We start from the raw sequence: 10,910 nt of genomic DNA on the forward strand, positions 1-10,910 counted from the left end.
TCAAGCCTAGACAAATTATCAGCTACTGTGTTCTCAACTCCTTTTCTATCAATGATATGTAGATCAAATTCTTGTAACAAGAGAACCCATCAAATAAGTCTAGGTTTAGCATCTTTCTTTTCCATAAGATATTTAATAGTAGCATGGTCTGTGTGAACAGTCACTTTGGAATCAACAATATAAGGTCTAAATTTATCACAAGCAAACACAACTGCTAAGAATTCTTTTTCAGTAGTAGCATAATTTCTTTGAGCACTGTCTAGAGTTTTACTAGCATATTGAATAACATTCAATTTCTTATCAACTCTTTGTCCTAGAACAGCACCGATAGCATAATCACTAGCATCACAGATAATTTCAAAAGGCAAGTTCCAATCAGGTGGTTGAACAATAGGTGCAGAAATTAAGGCTTTCTTAAGTGTTTCAAAGGTTTGTAAACAATCATCATCAAAAACAAAAGGAATATCCTTCCGCAAGAGACTAGTAAGAGGCCTAGAAATTTTTTAGAAGTCTTTGATAAATCTCCTATAGAAACCAGCATGACCAAAGAAACTACGAATACCTTTTATATCTTTGGGACATGGAATTTTCTCAATTGCATCAACCTTAGCTTTGTCCACTTCAATACCTCTTTCGGAAATTTTATGACCCAAGACAATGCCTTCATTAACCATGAAGTGACACTTCACCCAATTCAAGACAAGATTTGTTTGTTCACATCTTTGCAAAACTCGATCAAGATTGCTTAAACAATCATCAAAAGACTTCCCGTAAACAGAAAAGTCATCCATGAAAACCTCAACAATCTTTTCACAAAAGTCAGATAATATAGCAGTCATACATCTTAAAAAAGGTAGCAGGGGCATTACATAAACCAAAAGGCATACATCTATAAGCATAGGTTCCAAAGGGACAAGTAAAAGTGGTTTTTTCTTGATCAGGTTGAGAAACAGGTATTTGTAAAAAGCCGGAATATCCATCAACGAAGCAAAAATGTGTATTCTTAGATAATCTTTCAAGCATTTGATCAATAAAAGGCAAAGGGTAATGATATTTTCTAGTTGCTTTGTTTAATTTTCTAAAATCAATTACCATTCTATAGCCTGTAACAATTCTTTGTGGAATAAGTTCATTCTTATTATTAGGAACAACAGTTATACCTCCTTTCTTAGGAACACAATGAACAAGACTTACCCATCTACTATCAGCTATGGGATAGATTATACCTGCTTCTAGAAGTTTTAATATTTTCGTTCTTACCACTTCTTTAATCTTCGGATTTCACCGACGTTAGTGATCAACAACGGGTTTAGCATCAGGTTCCATATTAATTTTGTGCTGACATAGAGTGGGACTAATGCCCTTTAAATCATCAAGAGTATATCCAATACCAGCCCGGTGCTTCCTCAGAACTTTCAATAATCTTTCTTCTTCATGTTCTGAAAGGTTAGCACTAATAATAACATGATATATCTTCTTTTCATCAAGATAAGCATATTTCAAAGTGTTTGGCAATTGTTTTAATTCAAACACAAGATCACCTTTAGGTGGAGGAGGACCTCCTAGAGTTTCAATAGGCAAATTGTGTTTAAGCAGAGGACATTGTTCAAAGAAAATTTTATCTATTTCATTTCTTTCATGCATATGGAAATCATTTTCATGGTCTAGCAAATATTGTTCTAAAGGATCATTAGGTGGTACAACAATAGAATCAAGACCAATTAATTCATCTTTACTAGGCAATTCTTTTTCATGAAGCTTTCTACTAAACTTGGAAAAATTAAACACATGAGACTCATCACCAAAACTAACACCAATAGTTTGTTTCTCACAATCTATCTTAGCATTAACGGTGTTCAAGAAAGGTCTACCAAAGATAATGGGACAAAAATCATCTTGTGGGGAACCAAGAACAAGAAAATCAGTAGGGTATTTTATTTTCCCACACAAGACTTCAATATCTCCAACAATCCCAATTGGCGATATTGTGTCTCTATTAGCAAGTTTAATAGTAACATCTATTTCTTCTATTTCTGCGGGTGCTATGTCATTCATGATTTCTTGATATAAGGTATAAGGAATATCACTCACACTAGCACCTATGTCACATAAACCATGATAATAGTGACCTCCTATTTTAACTGAGATGACAAGCATGCCAACAACAGGTCTATGTTTATCTTTCTTACTAGGTTTGGCAATTCTAGCAGCTTCTTCACAGAAGTAAATAACATGCCCATCCATATATTTTTCCAAGAGATCTTTAACCATAGCAACACTAGGTTCTACTTTAACTTGTTCATCAGGTTTAGGTGTTCTAATGTAGCTTTTGTTAACCATAGTTGAAACTTTAGCATGTTCCTTTATCCTAACAGGGAAAGGTGGTTTCTCAATATAAGCAGAAGGAACAACTGGATCAACATTATAAAGTATAGTTTCTTATTAACTGGTACTGGTTCTTTAATTTCTTCTTTAATAGGTGGGTGATATTTAAACCACTTCTCTTTAGGGCGTTCAACATGAGTAGCAAATGATTCACAAAAGGAGGCTACTATCTCAGAGTCAAGTCCATATTTAGTGCTAAACTTTTGAAAAGCATCAGTATCCACAAAAGATTTAACACAATCATATTTAAGTTTAATACCTGACACTTTACCTTTGTCGAGTTCCCAATCTTCAGAGTTGCATTTAATTCTTTCCAAAATATCCCACCGGAATTCAATAGTCTTCTTCATAAAAGAACCAGCACACAAAGTATCAAGCATGGTTTGATCATTACGAGAAAGTCGAGCATAAAATATTTGGATAATAATTTCTCTTGAGAGATCATGATCGGGGCATGAATATAACATTGACTTAAGCCTCCCCCAAGCTAGAGCGATACTTTCTCCTTCACGAGGCAAAAAATTCCAATCACGATGAACTAGATGCATAGGATAATTTTTTTGGTGGAACTCCAATTTCAAACGATTCCAATTCCATGATCCAATGTCATCGCATAGCCTATACCATGCCAATGCTTCTCCCTTAAAAGATAAATGGAAAACCTTTTTCATAACTTCATATCCAGGTAGACCTGCAAGCTTAAAAAATCCACAAATTTGTTCTACATATATCAAGTGCATATCAGGATGTTCGGTTCCATCTCCTGCATAAGGATTAGCTAGCAGTTGTTCTATCATACCCGAAGGAATTTCATATTCAATATTTTCAGTAGGTGCAGTAGGTTGAGGGGTAGCTAATTGTGGTTCTGGATGAGGTGAAGATATCCTGAACAAACCCCTCAAAGGATTGTTTTCCATGGTAACAAGTGACAATAAATTTCAGCACACTATATAAATGTTTCCTTACCAATTTCCACTTACCAACAGCGCTTCACTCCCCGGAAACGGCGCCATAGAATAGCCTTGATGACCCACAAGTATCCTTGATGACCCACAAGTATAGGGGATAAATTGTAGCTCTTTTCGATAAGTAAGAGTGTCAAACCCAACGAGGAGTAGAAGGAAATGACAAGTGGTTTCAGTAAGGTAATGTCTGCAAGTGCTAAAATTGTAAGCAGCGGAGTAGTTTGATAGCAAGATAATTTGTAACGAGCAAGGAACGATAGTAGTAACAAAAGTGCAGCAAGGTAGCCCAATCCTTTTTAGGCAAAGGACGGGCCAAAATGGTCTCTTATGATAGGCAAAGTGTTCTTGAGGGTACACGGGAATTTCATCTAGTCACTTTCATCATGTTGGTTTAATTTATGTTCACTACTTTGATAATTTGATATGTGGGTGGACTGGTGCTTAGGTTATGTTCTTACTTGAACAAACCTCCTACTTATGATTAACCCTCCCGCACGCATCCGCAACTACGAGAAAAGTATTAAGAATAAATTCTAGCCATAGCATTAACCTTTTGGATCCAATCGGTCCCTTACGGAATAGCACATAAACCGGGGTTTAACTTTCTGTCACTCTCGCAACCCATCATCTAATTTCTACTCCACAATGCATTCCCTTAGGCCCAAATATGGTGAAGTGTCATGTAGTCGACGTTCACATGACACCACTAAGGGAATCACAACATACATACTGTCAAAATATCGAACACATATCAAATTCACATGATTACTTGCAACATGATTTCTCCCGTGATCTCAAGAACAAAGGTAACTACTCACAAACGATAAACATGCTCATGATTAGAGGAGTATTAAATAGCATATTGGATCTGAGCATATAATCTTCCACCAAATAAACCATATAGTAATCAACTACAAGATGTAATCAACACTACTAGTCACCCACAAGTACCAATCTATAGTTCCGGTAACAAGATTGAACACAAGAGATGAACTAGGGTTTGAGAGGAGATGGTGCTGTTGAAGATGTTGATGGAGATTGCCCTCCCCAAGATGGGAGAGTTGTTGGTGATGATGATGACGATGATTTCCCCCTCCGGGAGGGAAGTTCCCCCGGCGGAATCGCTCCGCCGAGGGCAAAACTGCTCCCGCCCAAGTTCTGCCTCGAGGCAGCGGTGCTTCATCCCGAAAGTCCTCCCCTTATTTTTTCTAGGTCAAAAGGACTTATATACCAAAATATGGGCACCGGAGGTGGGCCTGGGTGAGCACAACCCACCAGGGCGCACCTGGGCTCCCTGGCGTGCGCAGGTGGGTTGTGCCCACTTGGTGGGCCCCCTCTGGTACTTATTTGCTCCAATATTCATTATATGTTACATAAAAATTCTCTGTGAAGTTTCAGCTCATTTGGAGTTGTGCAGATTAGGTAGCCTGACGTAGCTTTTCCAGGTCCAGATTTCCAGCTGCCGGAATTCTCCCTCTTGGTGTAAACCTTGAGAAAAGGCATTAGAATTACTCCAAAAAGCATTATTATGGATAAAAACATTATAAATAACAGTAAGAACACATGATGCAAAATGGACGTATCAGCTAACGTCGAGCCCCGGAGGATGGGCGGAGAGGAGACGCGCGCGTCGTCGTCGAGTAGCGCCGCGGCGACCTCCGCCAGACCGTCGAGTACGACAGCCTCACGTCGACGAGCCTGCGCTCGGTGTTGAAGGGTGCCTACCTTTCGAGATTGGCTGCCCTGCGTTCACACGAGAGTTGCGGCAAGTCCATTGGCTATCCGTTCGCACATTCAAGCCAGAGATCCCTGAAAAGTACGATGGGAGGCTGAACCCGACAGAGTTCCTGAGCATCTACACCATTGCTGTTCAGGCTGCCGTGGGGAGAGATGAGAAGGTGTTTGCCAACTACTTCCCTTTGGCCGTCAAGTTCAATGTGAGGTCTTGGCTGATGCACCTACCGGAGAACTCCATTTCGTCGTGGGCCGACCTCTGCCACGAGTTCATTGGCGCCTTCACGGGCGGTCATCAGGAGCCCGGTAGGCCTAGTGATTTGCAGCTTCTCCAGCTGAAGGAAGGAGAAACCCTCCGTAAGTATTTATAGGGATTCAGCGAAGTTCATAGAAATATCCCAAATATCCATCCAGCAGCCGTGATAGCTGCCTTCCAGTCCAATGTGCACAACCGCCGCATCCGTTCCAAGATGAACGTGCGGTTGCCCAAAACTGTGAATGAGCTTTATACATTAGTGGATAAGTGTGCTCAGATGGAGGAGGGAAGGAGATTACCCGAGGAGGAAGATTGCATCAATGTTGATTCAGAGGATGAGGATGAATCAACAGGTCAGAAGAAGAGCACGAAGCGCAGTAAGAAGCGAAGAGATACTGCATTAATGACTGTTGAAGGATCTGGTATGCCTAGTACCGGCAAGAAGGCCAAAGCTGAGGCCCCCGGCAAGGAAGCTGCCGTGTGCACTGACTGCCGGGAGGCCGCTGCTGCTGAGAAGGCCGGGAAAGGTGATGGGCCGTAGTGCAATATTCATCAGACCAAAGGCCATGACCTTCAAGAGTGTTACCAAGTTGAGCAGCTTGTCAAGAAGCAGAAAGCAGAGTATGAGAAGCGTGATAAGGAAAAAGGTCAGAATGTTGCTGGCGCTAAGGGGCGAGGCAGTGAAGTAAATCGCTCCGGCAAACCCTTTCGGAACCATGGAAAGCCCGCCAGAGGTCGAGAGAAGGAAATCTGTGAAGATGAGAGTGATGGAGGGGATGAGGAGGAAACCAGTGAGCAAGAGTTTCAGAAGGCCACATAAGCCCTGTGCATTAACGGAGGTGCATCTTTGCACGCTTCTCACTGCTAGCTCAAGTGGTGGGCATGAGAGGTCAATGCCGAGGAGCCAGTGCTAGAGGCACGGGAGCCGCTCAAATGGTCCCGTACGCCCATCATCTTTGATGAGGAGGACCATCCTAGTCGTACCACTGCGGTAGGATGTTTGTCATTGTTGGTATCTCCAACAATCCACAACCTCAAGGTCACAAAGATGCTGGTGGATGGTGGGGACGGGTTGAATCTAATTTCCCTAGAAGTCATCAACAAGCTTTAGATAGGAGAAGATGAGCTATAGGTTACCGGCACATTTCAAGGAGTTAATCCCGGTAGGAGCCATCCTAAGGGAAAGATCATGTTGCCAGTAACGTTTGGGGGAGAATTGAACTACCGGACTGAGAGCATTGTGTTTGTTGTGGTTGATCTCCCCCTGCCGTACAATGGGATCCTGGGACGCATGACCCTATCTAAGTTCATGGCAGCATCTCACTATGCCTACAACACCTTGAAGATGCCTGGGCCACTGGGAGTCATCACCATCCCATCAGATGAGAAGGATGCCATTGTTTGTGTGGACAAGATGTACCGGGATGCAGTCGCGGCAGAGGCCGCGATAGCGGAAGCTCCCATCAAGGAAAGCAAAGGAAAGCAGAGAGGCTGTGAGACCTGGCAAAGAGTCCAGGAAGCATGCCCCCACCGAGTGCACAACACCCGTTGACGACGTGCCGGAGTGTTCTATCAGAAAGAGATCCAAAGTTGTTGTGCCCTAAGTGAAGAAGGTCCCGGCAAGGCTGGCTGGCGTTGATGTTACTTTTACTATCAGCGCTGCCCTCGATGACAAATAGGAAAGCACACTCGTTGCCTTCCCGCGAGCGAATATCGATGTGTTTGCCTGGCAACCATATGATATCCCTAGTGTTCCTAGGGAGGTAATAGAGCACCACCTTGTTGTCTGCCCACATGCTCAACCTGTCAAGCAGAAAGTACGGAAGCAGGCTTTGGAGAGACATCTGTTCATTGTCGAAGAGATTAAGAAACTTGAGGTAGCTGGTTTGGTCACAGGAGTATTGCATCCCACGTGGTTGGCAAGTCCCGTGGTAGTCCGGAAGGCTAATGGGAAATGGAGGCTTTGCATAGATTTCACAGATCTCAACAAGGCTTGCCCAAAAGACCCATTTCCCTTGCCGCGCATCAACTAGATTGTGGACTCCACTTCAGGTTGTGATTTTCTCTCCTTTTTGAACGCGTACTCTGGGTACCACCAAATCTTCATGTCCAAGGAAGACGAAGAGAAGTCGTCGTTCATTACCCCATGTAGTACGTACTTCTTTGTCCGTATGCCATTCAGATTAAAGAGTGCCGGGTCCACTTTTGCAAGAGCAATCCTGATTGGTTTTGAGCCATAGTTGCACTAAAACATAGAAGCCTATATGGATGATATTATGGTCAAGACCAAGGATAAGGCCACCCTTTATTCAGGATTTGGAAGAGACATTTGATAATCTGCCCAAGATCAATCTGAAGCTTAACCCGGAGAAGTGTGTATTTGGTGTTCCCTCCGGCAAGCTGCTTGGGTTCTTTGTATCCCACCGCGGGATTGAAGCCAACCCCGACAAGATCAAGGCCATCGAGCAGATCCAAGCGCCAAGAACACTGAAGGATGTGAGGCGCCTGACAGGATGTGTTGCCGCGCTAAGCATATTCACCTCCAAGTCTGCTGAGCGTGCCCTGTCGTTCTTCAAAATTTTGAAGAAGGCCGGCCCAATGAAGTGGACCCCAGAAGCAAATGTAGCTTTACAAGAGTTGAAGGCCTACTTGTCCTTCGTGCCTACCTTGGTTGCTCCCAAACTCCAGGAGCCATTGTTACTATACTTGGCGACAACCAACCAAGTGGTCAGTGCGGCTCTGGTAGCACAAAGAAAAGTGGATGAGGCAGATAGTGAGTAGAGAACGGCAGAGTCAGAAAAGGATCAGATCAGCAATGAGCACAACAACAATAGCAACCCCAAGAATGCGGCAAGGAAGAAAGTGGTGCAATGCCCAGTGTACTTCATCAGCTCCCTATTACAGGGGGCTAGATCGAGGTACTCTGGCATGCAGAAGTTGATCTTTGGTCTCATTATGGCTTCAAGGAAACTTCGCCACTACTTCCAAGCCCATGGGATCACGATTGTTACTCATTTTCCGTTACAAAGGATACTCCGAAACCCTGAGGCTATCGACAGGATAGTGGAGTGGGCTTTGGAGTTATCCAGCTTTGGTTTGAAGTTTGAGAGCACATCAACTATTCAGAGCAGGGCATTGGCAGAGTTTCTTGCAGAATGGACACCAACCCCTGACAAGGAATTAACAGAGACAGTTATCCCCGGCAAGGAATCCCCCCAAGAATGGATTATGTATTTTGATGGTGCCATTTCCCTGCAAGGTGCAGGAGCTGGCGTGCTTCCTGTTGCCCCCTCTGGAGCACTTGAAGTATGTCTTCCAAATGTATTTCGCTCGGGAAGAGGCAACCAACAATACAACTAAGTATGAAGGACTCCTTGCCGGGCTCAGAATTGCAGTTGAATCGGGAATCAAAAAGTTGATTATTAGAGGAGATTCACAGCTTGTGGTGAGACAAGTCAACAAGGATTACCAAAGTCCATTGATGGAGGCATACGTCGAGGAAGTGAGGAGATTAGAGGAGCACTTTGATGGATTGCAAATAGAGCACATACCTCGTGCAGAAAACAACATAGCTGATCCTCTATCAAAGTGTGCTGTGCAGAAGCTTCTTATGGAACTAGGAACTTTTGTTCTCCATCTCACTCAGCCCTCCGTATCCCCAGCAACAATGGCCCGCAAGAGGAGAAAGTTGGACACCGGAAAGCCTCTCCTGGTCGAGCCATCCGCTCCCGGAAGATTCCTTGCCGGAAACAACTCCTCATAGCCTGCCGGACCACCCCCTCCAGCCGGGTCTACGTACCTCGCGAACGAGGCTGGTGCTCCCGCCGCAGAGGAGGTGCCGCTAGTCCTCGTTGCCTAGCCCCAGGCTCCAACTTGGGCAAGGCACATTGTCCACTTTCTCCAAACCGAAGAACTTCCCGGCAACCAAGATGAAGCTGAGAAAGTAGCCCGGAGGGCTAGTATGTATCAGTTTGTCAATGACACTCTATATAGAAGAAGGCCCAACGGTGTGAAATTGAAGTGTATCTGCCGGGAAGAAGGAAAGGAACTGCTGGCTGAGATTAACAAAGGAATGTGCAACTGCCACATTGGATCAAGGGCATTAGTTGGGAAAGCATTCCAGCAAGGATTCTATTGGCCCACAGCCCTCCAAGATGCAGTCGAGCTCGTCACGACATGTGAAGCCAGCCAGTTCCATTCCAAGAAAACACACTTGCTTGCCCAAGCTCTTCAAACAATCCCTCTATCATGGCCATTTTCGGTATGGGGGCTCGATATCCTCGGCCCCTTCCCCCGAGCAATCGGGGGCTTTGAATTCTTTTTCGTTGCCATCAACAAGTTTACAAAGTGGCCGGAAGTGACTGCCATGAGAAAGGTGACTGCCCAATCAGCTATCAAGTTCTTGAAAGAATTGGTGTGTCATTTTGGAGTTCCAGCAAGGTTCATCACCGACAACAGCACCCACTTCACGAGCCACGCCTTCATGCAATATGTTCACGCCCTCAGATGCAAGATCTCATTTGCCTCTGTGGCACACCCCTGGAGCAATGGACGAGCTGAGAGGGCGAACACTGAAGTGCTACGTGGACTCAAGACAAGAACTTTTGATACGCTGCAGAAGCATGGTAGGCGGTGGATCGAGGAGCTGCTGGTAGTTCTTTGGTCCCTCAGAACGACACCAAACCGAGCTAACGGGCAGACTCCCTTCTCCCTAGTCTACGAGGCAGAAGCAGTTATCCCCACGGGACTCATTTACGGGTCGCCTCGAGTGCTTGTCTACGATGAAGTAGTGCAAGATCAGCACCGGTGTGACGACACTGTGCTACTCGAGGAGAACCGTCTCTGGGCTGCTACGCGTGCTGCACGCTAGTAGCAAGCCCCGCGTTGCTATCACAGCCGCAGGGTTCATGCCTGGTGTTTTGAGGAAGGTGACCTTGTCCTTAGGCGCGTTCAGTCCGCCAAGGGTACACACAAGTTGTCACTGAAGTGGGAAGGCCCTTACCGATTAGTACGAGTCACTAGACCTGGCGCAGTCCGTTTGGAGACCGGAGATGGCACTCAGTTGCAAAACTCATGGAATATTGAGCATCTCTGCAAGTTCTACCTGTAAGGCGCGGCTATCGGGGCCTGCCCGGCAGCCACCCTTTTGTACAGGCCTTGCCTCAGTTGCATGTAACCCCTTGTACAAAGCCAGGGCAATGACCCCATGCAAGAGGAAATGAAGAAGTGTTGTAGGGGGCCCCAACTAAGATTGCATGCATGCATGAGCACACCAAGATCACTATAAACATTTGCATATGCATATAGATAGAATCACATCCTGCATTCATCCTCATCTGCATGAAGTTTCAGGTTCCTGCCATGGACTTGGCTTCGTCAAGGATTTGAGAAGACTGCCAGGCACTGCGATCCTCGGCAAGCCAAATAGATAAGTTTTTTCATCCTGTCCGTTAGTGTTTTGTAGGCTATAACTTGTGCATTAGAAAGCCTCGCCTCTCTTTTGAAACTTAGGTGCTCCCGTCCATGACTCGAATGCTGCTTCAGTTAGGATGGTCGTAGTGCCTTTGGGG

Source organism: Triticum dicoccoides, chromosome 4A (genome assembly GCF_002162155.2).
Source record: "Triticum dicoccoides isolate Atlit2015 ecotype Zavitan chromosome 4A, WEW_v2.0, whole genome shotgun sequence".
NCBI lineage: Eukaryota > Viridiplantae > Streptophyta > Magnoliopsida > Poales > Poaceae > Triticum > Triticum dicoccoides.